Below are 11,668 nucleotides of genomic sequence, written 5' to 3'. Positions count from 1 at the left end.
ACTAGTAAGGCCTGTTTAAGGGTTAATAAGTGATACGAAATAAAATAAAACACTATGTATAATCATATAATATAAAAACAATCTCTAAATCAGGGGTGTCAAACATGCGGCGTGCAGGCCAGAACCGGCTTATTGATTATTATGCACAAACATTAGTAAGACTGTGTGTGAGGTAAAAAAAAAAAAAAAAGCTACAACCATTAAATATACTGCATGTAACTGATGAATGGGAATATAAAGAGGCAGCAGAGGCTTAAAGGAAGCGACAATGAACAGATAATACTGATGTTTTATCGCCTAACAGCTTACTGTGAATTTACACCATCCAAATTTATTACATGGACTCAGCTACAGCAGCTACAGCAGCTCAGCTACGGAAAAGGTGCTTAAAGTTGAATTAAATCCAAACCTAAGGTGCAAGCCAGAGCCTAAATCTGGCGGTGTCATGTCAGTTCACTGATAATTATAGTTTATAGGAGCAGATATTTTTCCTAGTGGATATAAATTATATTAGTGGGTCTCTTTGGTGTATTTGTGCTACAGTACATCTCCTTTAATCATTAAGCAGATGAGTATAAGCACTGAAACAACAGAGAGGTGTGTGGTCGGATTACACACTGACTGAACTCATTAAAAACGACAGAAAGCATGAAAAATATGACCAGACAGCATTTTATTGTCACTTGTGTAAAAGTTACTGACCCTCCTCCTCCTCTTCCTCCTCCTCCTCCCGTGCGCAATGCTGTTGGGCAGCTCTCCAAAAAGGCGGGACCAATGACGTCTCCAAAAGCAGCCCAGACCTTAAACCTGCCACTTTGAGCAGTGAGAGAGGGGGATGAAGGGAAATATTAATGAAACGCAAGGAATGAAGTTTTTTTCTTGGAGGAATAACGCAGAAGGGAATAAGTGCCAGTTGGTGTGATGTGCGTTTATAGTTTCACTTTTACGCGTCACAGCTTTTTTTTCTTCTTCTTTTTTTTTTCCTGCTTTCATTGAATGTTTGCAGCAGCAGCAGCAGCAACAGCAGCAACGGAGACGCTGAAAACCGACACAACTCTCAACACCTACAGCTGATCTTTACCTCTCTGATCACCTGCTTTAAAACCACTGACAGGTTTGTGATATGAAATAACATTATTATTATTTTTTAATTTCCAACTTTTCTATTCTACTTTAGAGGAAAAGTGATCCGTGGTTTTTGGGGTTTTCAGTCTCAACAGGTGCAGCTTGTGCTCTGCTCTTGATTGTGAAAGTAAATTGAGTCAGTTTTATGATATTTATCTGGATTTAAGAAGCTCAGCACTTTAACAATGCTTCACAGCCTCAATGTGCTTATTTTCTTCATTATTTGACAGGATGGCAATTTGGTAGAATCAGAAAAAAGCGCAAAAAAGGTTTAAATATAGTTAATGCTGTTGTTTCAGGTAGAGGGATTTTTTTTCATCTTTGAGTCCTATAATATTTCTTTAAAGCATAAAACTACTGGGAATATGACAAGAGTGTAATATAATATGACCAGAGCTGACAGGAAATGTATGAATAAATATGATTATGCTGCTTTTTCTTCCGTTTCTAATAATAAAACTATACTTTAGTTCTGTATGGAGACACTGCAGGCAACAAATATGTCATATAGAGATGTTAAAAAAGCTTAATAAGTGTGGCAGTGAATGCACTTTTACTTGTGATGTTCATTTGTGTCAGTCAGAGCTGAGTTTAGCAGAGACAATAGAGACATCAGACAGACCCACCGCTCCTCCTTCCTTTTTATAAAGCTGCATCTTCTTCAGTCTCTTAGTGAAAGAAAAGTCCAGACCTGTAAAAGCTCTAAACTAGAATCCACATCCCACCTGAAGCTCACCAGCAGAATGAAATATACATTTTCCAGCTTTATTTATATAATCCAATATCATCTCAGTGTCATATCAAAGCATTTATTTATTTTAGTCATTTACACAGTTTAAACAAGTTTCTCTGTACAAAAAAAAAATCTTCTTTTGTCTTCCAATCTGATCCGTTCATCAAAGAAACACGAGGTATAGAAATGTAGAATATAAAAATTAGGAAAATAAATAATGAAATGTCAGGAGAGATTAAAAAAAAAGACAGTAAATATAAGTTCTGGAGAACATTATGTATAATATACAGAAAATTAAGCGATGAAATGTCTTCAAAATTGGATTTTGTGTGTGTGTGTGTGTGTGTGTGTGTGTGTGTGTGTGTGTGTGTGTGTATTGAGGCAAAGTGGAGCTTCCCTAATGGTTAATGGTGAGGTGTGTTAGGGTGGGGAGGTGGGGGGGGGTCTGATGTCTGTTACGATCTGTACATCATTAACATCCTCTATCATCCGACCCTCTCATTGAGTTTTTAATATAACACTCCTGTCAGCTCTGTGACAGTCTACTAGGGGACATATTCTGCACATTTGAGAGTGTGAAGGCTCAATTTTTGATATATTTAATATAAGAAAAGTCCATTTGATTAATAATTTCTGCCAGAATTGTACTTTTAGGGGCCTGAGAAGCTTCTGTAACCTCCTGGGGAAAAAAGAAAATATAAAGTGTACAGTCAAGCCCGAAATTATTCATACCCCTTTTGGACATGCCACTTTTTGTTCAAATGTAAATAAAAGCTGACTGAAATATTTTTTTTACCACAATGATGCCTTTTGTACATCGTCTTTTTATCTTCTTGGAGACGCCTGTGTCACTTCCGGTCAAAAAACAACTTGCTGGTTGAATAAAAGTAACTTTAAGTCAAAATTTGCCAGGGGTATGAATAATTTCGGGCTTGACTGTATATTAATGCAAACGTGCAGAAACCTGATGAAAGGTAAGATCACAGGGTGGCTGTGGCTCAGGAGGGAGAGCGGTCGTCCTCTCAATTGGAAGATTGGTGGTTCGATTCCCGTCCACATGTCCTGGGCAAGACATTTAACCCCAGATTGCTCCGGTTGCTGTGCCAACGGTGTATGAATGTGAATGAAATGGTTAAATTCCTCCCTGATGAGCAGGTTGGCACCCTTCGTGGTAGCTCCTGCCATCAGTGTATGAATGTGTGTGAATGGGTGAATGAGATGTAATGTAAAGCGCTTTGAGTGGTCGCAAAGACTAGAAAGGCTCTTTATAAGTACAGTCCATTTACCGTTTACCATTTACCATCTTTCTTCAGAGATTACTTCAGCAAATCCTGCACAGCTGCACAATCATGTCTTTCTCTGCAGGTGAAGTGCATCAAAGGTTCATGCTTTTTATTATACGTTGGTACACATTGGATCACTTTACATGACTTTACCTTCATCCTGTCGTTATCGCCTACATGAGCTTCTATACTTGACATCGATTGGCTTGTAGATGATCGTGTGTCTGACGAAGGCGTGGTGTCAATTCGGCTGGTGGCTTTTTATCTGCCGTTTGAGTTAATAAGGGGAAAATGAATGGAGAGATTAATTTCATTGCCACTTTATATATATATATATATAAAAATACACTAGATACAGTTTCTTTATCTTCAGGTAGAGTTGCTCTCTCTCCTCTTCACATCGATTGGTTTGTAGATGATCGTGCATGTGACGAAGGCGTGGTGTCAATTCGGCTGCTGTTTGAGTTAATAAGGGAAAAATTAATGGACAGCTTAATTTCATTGCCACTATATTATAATAATACACTACATACACATACAACAGTTTCTTTATCTTCAGGTAGAGTTGCTCTCTCTCTCTCTCTCTCTCTTTCTCTCTCTTTCATCCTCTCTGAAAATACCTGCGAAGTGATTTTGCCAGTTTCTTTGTTATACCATTATCAGTTGAAATCTTTAGTCTCCTACTCTCCCCTTGTACTACTGTAGCTCTTTTTTCTTCTTTCTTTTTCCATGACGATATCCTGCTGGAACTTCCTGTAATTGGTCTGAAAAGTCTGAAACACCTTAACCGCCTTTTTTTTTTGTCATTGGATTTGAGATTTGGCCGTTTATGTCCGGACCGTAATTAGAGGAGAGGAGGTTTCACACCTTTTTAATTCTGGTTCATATCAAAACTGAAGAGTCCCAAAGTGTGGATCGAACAAGATTGGTATGAAATCGCTCATAAAGCCGCCCATTAAAGTGACTTTTATGGGTTTTTTGCATTTTCAGATACTGTTCCTTACTGTATTTTTTCTCATAAGGGACATTTTGATACATACGCTCTAATCTTTTTGACGCCGCTCGTGATTATTTTATCACACAAACAAAAACTAACTCTATATCTGCTCCTGTTCTGCTGGCTCTGCAGTGGAAATCAGTGAGGATGTAAACCTGGCAACCTCCCTTCCACAGCCTTGAGACTGCTCACGGTGTAATAATAATCTGGCTGGTGCTGTAAATAACAGATTCCTTTTCCACATTTGAATAACTGAGATGTGGGGGAGTTGAAAGTATGTGTATGTGTGTGTGTGTGTGTGTGTGTGTGTGTGAAAGGGAGGATGGAGGGAAGTCCTGCCGTTACCAGAAATAAGAAGTTAGACTTTAAGGACATCCCCTTCCGTTATCCGGATTTCGCCCACGTTGAAAAAAGCATTCCACCGGCCGGCGCCGAAACTCTTCCAAGGCCGCTCTGTTCAACAATTCCTGATACCCTCCCACTCTAAACCCACAGGTCATCCATCACCCGAGATTTCCCCGAGTACAGAGTGTAACTAAAACACGGCGGCAGCGGTTTTGAGCCGGAAAACAGTTCTGCACGTTTGGTGTCCCCCCCCCCCCCCCCGTTGCGGTCGATCGGTTAACGGTTGTTTCCAAGCAGGTGAGAAGAAACATGTCGAGCTCATTTTGTGGTTGTTTTAATATCAGGGTGTAACCTCATTAAAAGACTGTTTGTTTCATGCTTTGGGGGCATTCAGTTGTTTCGTGCTGCAGGCCTGAACGATGATTGATGTCATTTCAACCGCTTTAGGTTTTAATAGTAGGGCTGGGTGATTGTGGCAAAAATCAAAATCACAATTAATTGAACTTTTTTTTTCCAATCAATAAAAACACGGGGATAAACACTACTTTGTCACATAGAGATGCCATTTTGTCCATCTTACAGCGTACAGCTCTGTTTTGATTCGAAGACTGTAGGTCATTTGTTCCATTGATCGAATTTCTTCTACAATGTCTCAGTCCAGCCAGTGGCTCAGTCCAAGTGGTCCAAGTGGGTCCGTTCTCAGCCAACTTCTTCTAATGGCTTTCTTAGCTGCAAGTGATAGCATCTTGAACAGGTATATGTCTTCTTTACCTATTACACCGTCTGATATCAGTCCTAGATATATATACCGAGGATCATTAGGAATATTATATCCAAAAATTTCACCCATGACTCTTAAAACCCCCTCCCGAAATGACTGTATTTTCATATATGACCAAAATATATGAGAATGGTTGGCATTCAATTGCCCACAATTTCTCCTTGTTGGCCTAATTGTTTATTTTTGATTTTTGGTGTAATAAAAAAACGTGTTATATTTTTCCAATCAAACTCGATTAATTGAACTTTTAACCTCGATTACGATTAATGAAAGATTATCTCCAGCCTTGATGAACAATGATGTATTTTCACAGTTTCTTTAGTTTAGTATTTTCCACTGCTGCCCTCACACATGAGGATCTTTGGGGAGTGAAAGTAAAGATGTTTTAAGGTGTGACTAAGCTGTGGTTAATGTCTAGCTTACTTGATTAGAACTATGTTAAGATCATGGTTTGGGTTCAAATCATCACTGGAGACAAGTTTTCTAATTCCTTAAAGATAGGCAACCTTTGCTGTCATGGCAACAGTGAGCACCACGATTACTTGACATGAGCAAGATTAAGTCCAGTGCCCAGCTCTATTTCATAGGTGTTCCACATGTGTAAGCTTGAGTCCTCGATGATGAACGTAATCCATGACACTTGACTGTCCCACATACACCAACCGCAGCATTTCAGTATAAGTGGTGGTGGGATAAAGTGCACCATAAATATCAGTTGAAGCTACAGTACAGTAATATGAAGCTTTAGCTCTCCAACATATTCAGTGTGTGTGTTCCTGCAAGTCACTCTTTGTGTAACCTTGCTGAGCCGTGATGGAGTGATACTAACACAAAGAGGAGAGATATCTGACTAAAAAACTAACTTTGGATGATATCCTGTTAATTTGTCCAATTTCGGGCTGCACCTTGTCTTTGAATGCACCTCAGCACTAAAGGAAGACGGTGGGTTTTGTCTCCTATCTATTGTGTTAGGAAGGGATTTCTTCACAGCCAGTACAGACAAGAGGAATGAATGAAGTGACCAGTTTCAATGTGTGTGTGTGTTTATTTAAATGTTTGTTTTAAGAAAAGGAGAAAAAAAATCAACCTATCCCTCGTTAATATTTACCTATAAGAGTCTAAACATATCCTCAGTGGAGTTTTTGACCACTCAGAGCTATCTAGAGCTAGATAATGATAATAAGGATGCATAAACACACTACATGCATTGCTGACATTTCTGCTGACTGCAGAGGGCGATGATGTTGGCGGTAGGAGTAATGTGCCACTAAATATAGCAATCTCCTATAAAAGAGCAGGGAAGGAAACAAGCAATGGATATCAAAAACACTGCAAAAAATATATATATCTTTGCTATCTTATCTAAGTATTTTACTGCATTCTGAGATTAAATTCTATTTCTATTTTTTTTTTTTTTTACTGTGAGGTTTGCTTGTTTCAGTCTGATGAATTTCACCTGTTCATGAGGAGGTGAATGTCAGTGAGATAGAAATAAAAAGGAGAATACTTACTGTAGAGGAGAAGTTGCTAAAAGACGTCTTGCAAAAAGCTTAAGTGGTTCACGATGAGAGGCGATCAAGTGGTGTGACAGTCAGAGAGATATTAGAGAGGAGAGACCGCTGGATGATACTGGACAGAGATCTGCAGAAAGACTCGGAGGCAGCTGACAGAGTGAGACGAGTTTCCTACGGGGATGTGTGAAATAAAATAAAATCAAATAATCTAAGAAAACCCAAATGCATTAGATTAATGCATTATCAAAAGCAATGTTTTTCCTCTTGTGGAGAAAGTTAGAGACTCTTTATGCATGACTGTTCTGCACCACATCTTATTAATAATTTCTGTATCTGTAATTGTATGAAAGTTATACATAGAAGTTTTCATAACAGAAATAAATCCTTGCATGTATACTGTATATATGCACTGCATTGATTCCTATAGTTGACATCAGCTTGTTATATTGCATGAATTATTTTTAGATCATATCAGTGGGTTTTTGCTGTAAACTGGACTGCTGGTCTGCTCTGCTGCTGACTGTTCACTGGCCGTTGGAGGTCACTTGATTATTATAATTATTAGTATTTTTTAAATGTGATGCAAAGGGTGTGATCTGTGGAGTTTTATTTTGTGATCAGAAGGCCGACAGTTTCAGTCTATAATAAAAGGGCTTGCTTTTTGATTATTGTGCATTACATTGTATTATTAGAGCTGCATGATGTGCATTGGAGGGTGAGCTTTTAAGGTCTATTTTAAAGTAAATGACGAGTGTATGTGGTTGTTTTGTGTGGTGATGGTCATTTAGCAGTAGAGATGGTTTTACTAGGTGAGACTCACTGAGCTTTAACACCTTGCAGAATATAGAGATCAGACATGATAATGCATTAACAAAAAAACATTTCTGTATAACATTAAAAACACACACACATTGTGCAGGACTCAAACATTTACAGATCTAATGGATAAATTACTTTCTTTTCCAAATTTAGCTTCAAGTCACGTTCATACCTCCTCCATGTCGCTTTTCGGGTGGGTTTTTATTCCTGGCATCGAGTCTATGTTTTGTGTTTTGAGCAGAACATGTTCAACGCCGGTATGTCTTTGCCTCCTAGTTTGTCCTAGAGGTCAGAGGTCATTGGCAGCTACGGAGCATCCAGTCTGCTGCATCCCACATCCAGACTAAACACTGTGTCTCAGCAGGTTTTGAGTGTAGTCAGACTGATACAGTGGTTCATGAGGCCAGCACTGATATTTAAGAGTTCAAAAAATACTTAAAAATGAGTCACTTGACCAATTTAAATAATCACAAACTACTGTACTTTGATAATCTATTAAATATTTTGAGTTATTTTTAACAAGATGATCATATCCTTTTAAATATGGCGGGGGAAAAAAGTTCTGATCCACACTTTAATCAGCTTGTAAATCAACTGATAATAAATAAATTCAGTTTAAAGTCTCAGTTTATGTAAAGAAAAATAAGAAAATAAGAAGTTTAAGTGGCTTTATAAGCAGTCTGTATATATTTTTGGTTGTACAGTAGAGACGGGACTGACCTGTTCTCCTGTCAGTCCAGTTAAAGCCTCTCTCTACTGTCAGCTACAGCAGCGCCTCCCACTCCCATGTAATCTGTCGATCTCTTCAATTCAACACAACTCTCTCCTCCAGCAGCTCCTTGTTGGCTTTGTGAGGGTGAGAGAATGGAGGAATAAAGGCGGGCTAATGGTTTTGCTGGGGGTCTTTGTGTTTTGGTATGTGCTGCTGGCTGGGAGCCTGGTCTCTGAAGGCTCCATGCTTCTTTATATAAGAAATAAACACTTTTTTTTTCTCTCACTGGCCTGCAGACTACGCTCTCCTCCAGAAATATATCGTATTTTCAATCTTATTTGTGTTATTTGTTTCCTGCAGCACACTCATGTTATGACCCCGTCTTTCTGGGTTTTGTTGCTGACGCGTGTTTTGTTGAAGCGTTACAGCTGTGTGTGTGTGCTCCCTTGAACTGCTCATATATGGATGCTTTGAAACATATTTTTTCCATCCATCTTCTTGCCGCTTATCCGGGGTCAGGTCGCGGGGGCAGCAGCCTAAGCAGGGAAGCCCAGACTTCCCTCTCCCCAGCCACTTCGTCCAGCTCTTCCAGGGGGACCCCGAGGCGTTCCCAGGCCAGCCGAGAGACATAGTCTCTCCAGCGTGTCCTGGGTCTTCCTCGGGGTCTCCTACCGGTGGGACGGGCCCTGAACACCTCACCAGGGAGGCGTCCGGGAGGCATCCTGATTAGATGCCCGAACCACCTCATCTGGCTCCTCTCGACGTGGAGGAGCAGCGGGTCTACTCCGAGCTCCCTCCGGATAACTGAGCTTCTCACCCTATCTCTAAGGGAGGGCCCAGCCACCCTACGGAGGAAGCTCATTTCGGCCGCTTGTACCCGCGATCTTGTTCTTTCGGTCACTACCCAAAGCTCATGACCATAGGTCAAACATATTTTTTCTTTTTTTAAAATGCAGCTCAGAGAGAACATGCTTTAATCTTACCCTCTATCTTCCAAAGGTGGCAGAAACAAAGCTATTTCTTCAACGAGATCCCATTATTATTATTATTATTATTATTATTATAATTATTATTATTATAATTATTATTATTATTATTATTAGGGCCCGAGCGCTGACCATGGGGTGGCGAGGGCCCGTTCATCGCTGCTTGCAGCTTTAATTATTATTATTTCTCCAGGGTTTTGGATGGATTTTCTTCTCTTTGGCTGGAGTCTGCAGATTTAGTGTGTTCATTCATGAATTATGAGCTGGGGTCTCATTAAGAGCCATTGTGTGTGTGTGTGTGTGTGTGTGTGAGAACAACATGGGGCCTGAAACTTCTCTCACTGGCGACGTAGATGGTGAATTGTTGAATTGAAACCAGATTGTATGATAATTCCCCTCTAGTCCATTCATGCCTCTTTTGCGGCCCTGATATGCCGACTCTTGACACTGATTGGTCGGGCATCTCAAGAGACAGAGACTGATTGGTCCAGCGAAAGGAACATAATTTATATCAATACTCAAATGAAAGCTTTTGCATAAATTTTGCATATGCCATTTTGGATTTTTGAGCATGCATACTGTAGATGTTTAGTATGGAATGGATCCCATACACTGCCAATTTTAATTCACTAGTTTTGGGCAAATATGTTAAAATTAATTTAACCTTCCTCCTTCCTTCCTTCCTTCCTTCCTTCCTTCCTTCCTTCCTTCCTTCCTTCCTTCCTTCCTTCCTTCCTCCCTCTTTCTTTAATTTTTCATTCGATCTTCCCCTCCTCCCCTCTTTCTTTGCTCCCTCCGCCTTCTATACTTCCTTCCTCCCTCCCTCCTTACTCCTTTCCGTCCTTCCTTCCTCCCTCCTTACTCCTTTCCTTCTTTCCTTCCTTCCTCCTTTCCTCCCTCCTTACTCCCTTCCTTCCTTCCTTCCTTCCTTGACCTGAGGACAACAGGAGGGTTAATGACTCCCTACCTAATAATGCAAGGAGGATTAAATCGAAACAAACTGGACTTGGGGTTAAAGATACTTGAAGATGTTGATACCACGTGGTTCATTAGTGCTACTGGCTGTAAAAAAAAAAAAAGTTATTAGAGTCATCGGAGTCACATTAGGTCAAAGGACAGCTTTGTAATTCGGGAATAGGTGATGTCATTGACCTCCGCCTCTTGTTAAGGGATGGTTTCTCTACTTTTGACATCTCGGGCCTCCTTCACTCCTCTTTCAGACCCTGACTCCCCTCCCCTCCATGAGAGACTAAATGTCTTCAGGAGTCTACAACCAAGTCCTGTTGTCCCCGATTCAACCCTCGACCTAAATTACTACTTTAAAAAAAATAAATGGCCTTCTTAAATTTAATAGCACACTGTTTTATATCTATTTTATTACTACTGTTGTTTTTATTATTTCATCGTCATTTATCTTGAAGTATTAATTGTCTGATTTTTACTGCCTCATTGTCGTCCATAAACATTCCTGGTTCAACCATTAAAAAGTACTCTGAACTCTGTATGAAAAGTGCTGTATAAATAAAGTTTTTTTTATTATTATTATTATTATTTTTATTATGGTTGTATTTCATATTTATCTTTCAAATAGTTGTAGTACATTAAAGTGGGATAATAAAGTTTACCTTGAACTGTGTGTACGATCACAAGTACACACTGTGTTTGAAAATGCAACTACAGAGATATGAAATCCAGTAATAATAATAATGAGAAATATTTTTCCGTACAGCACTTTTTTTCTTTTTTTTTTCTTTTTTTAATTATAAAAAAAAAACCTGAAATAGAGAAAAACAGAAATTAGGTCAATTGGTCAATGAAACATTTTGAGAAAAAACTCCTAAATTGATTTCCTGGTAAAAAGGAAATTAAAGGAAGGAAAGAAGGACAGAAGGAAGGGAGGAAGGAAAGAAGGAAGGAAGGAAGGACAGAAGGAAGGGAGGACGGAAGGAAAGGAAGGAGGGAAGGAAAGAAGGACAGAAGGGAAGGGAGGACGGAAGGAAGGAACAAAGGAAGGAGGGAGGGAAAGAAGGACAGAAGGAAGGGAGGACGGAAGGAAGGAAAGTAAGGAGGGAAGGAAAGAAGGACAGAAGGAAGGGAGGAAGGAAAGAAGGAAGGAAGGGCAGAGGGAAGGGAGGGAGGAAGGAAGGAACAAAGGAAGGAGGGAGGGAGGGAGGAAAGAAGCAAGGAGGGAGGGAGGGAGAAAGGAAAAGAGGAAGGAAGGAAAGAAGGACAGGAAAGAAGGAATGAAGGCAAACTTTTTCTTTTAGAGAAATGTTCAGTTAGAAAAACAAAAATGGAAAAATAATGACTCTCATACACACAGACTTAGATGTAGATTTATTTTCAAACCTAATAATAGAAACACTTTTAATC

At 39.6% G+C, this 11,668-nt stretch overlaps 1 protein-coding gene across 1 annotated transcript in view; it reads left to right on the top strand.

The window, feature by feature from the left end:
* The first annotated feature begins 840 nt into the window (after window positions 1-840).
* The window catches only part of esr2b (estrogen receptor 2b), a 53,592-nt gene continuing 42,764 nt past the window's right edge, over window positions 841-11,668 (top strand). Inside the window, exon 1 of the mRNA XM_053336048.1 lies at window positions 841-1,114. The gene's annotated coding sequence lies outside the window, so the exon portion shown is untranslated. The remainder of the gene's footprint in view (window positions 1,115-11,668) is intronic.

The sequence above is a fragment of the Scomber japonicus genome, chromosome 16 (assembly GCF_027409825.1).
Source record: "Scomber japonicus isolate fScoJap1 chromosome 16, fScoJap1.pri, whole genome shotgun sequence".
NCBI classification, from domain to species: Eukaryota; Metazoa; Chordata; class Actinopteri; order Scombriformes; family Scombridae; genus Scomber; species Scomber japonicus.
The sequence above is the reverse complement of the archived record's forward strand: the minus strand, read 5'-3'. Positions and strand labels throughout refer to the sequence as shown.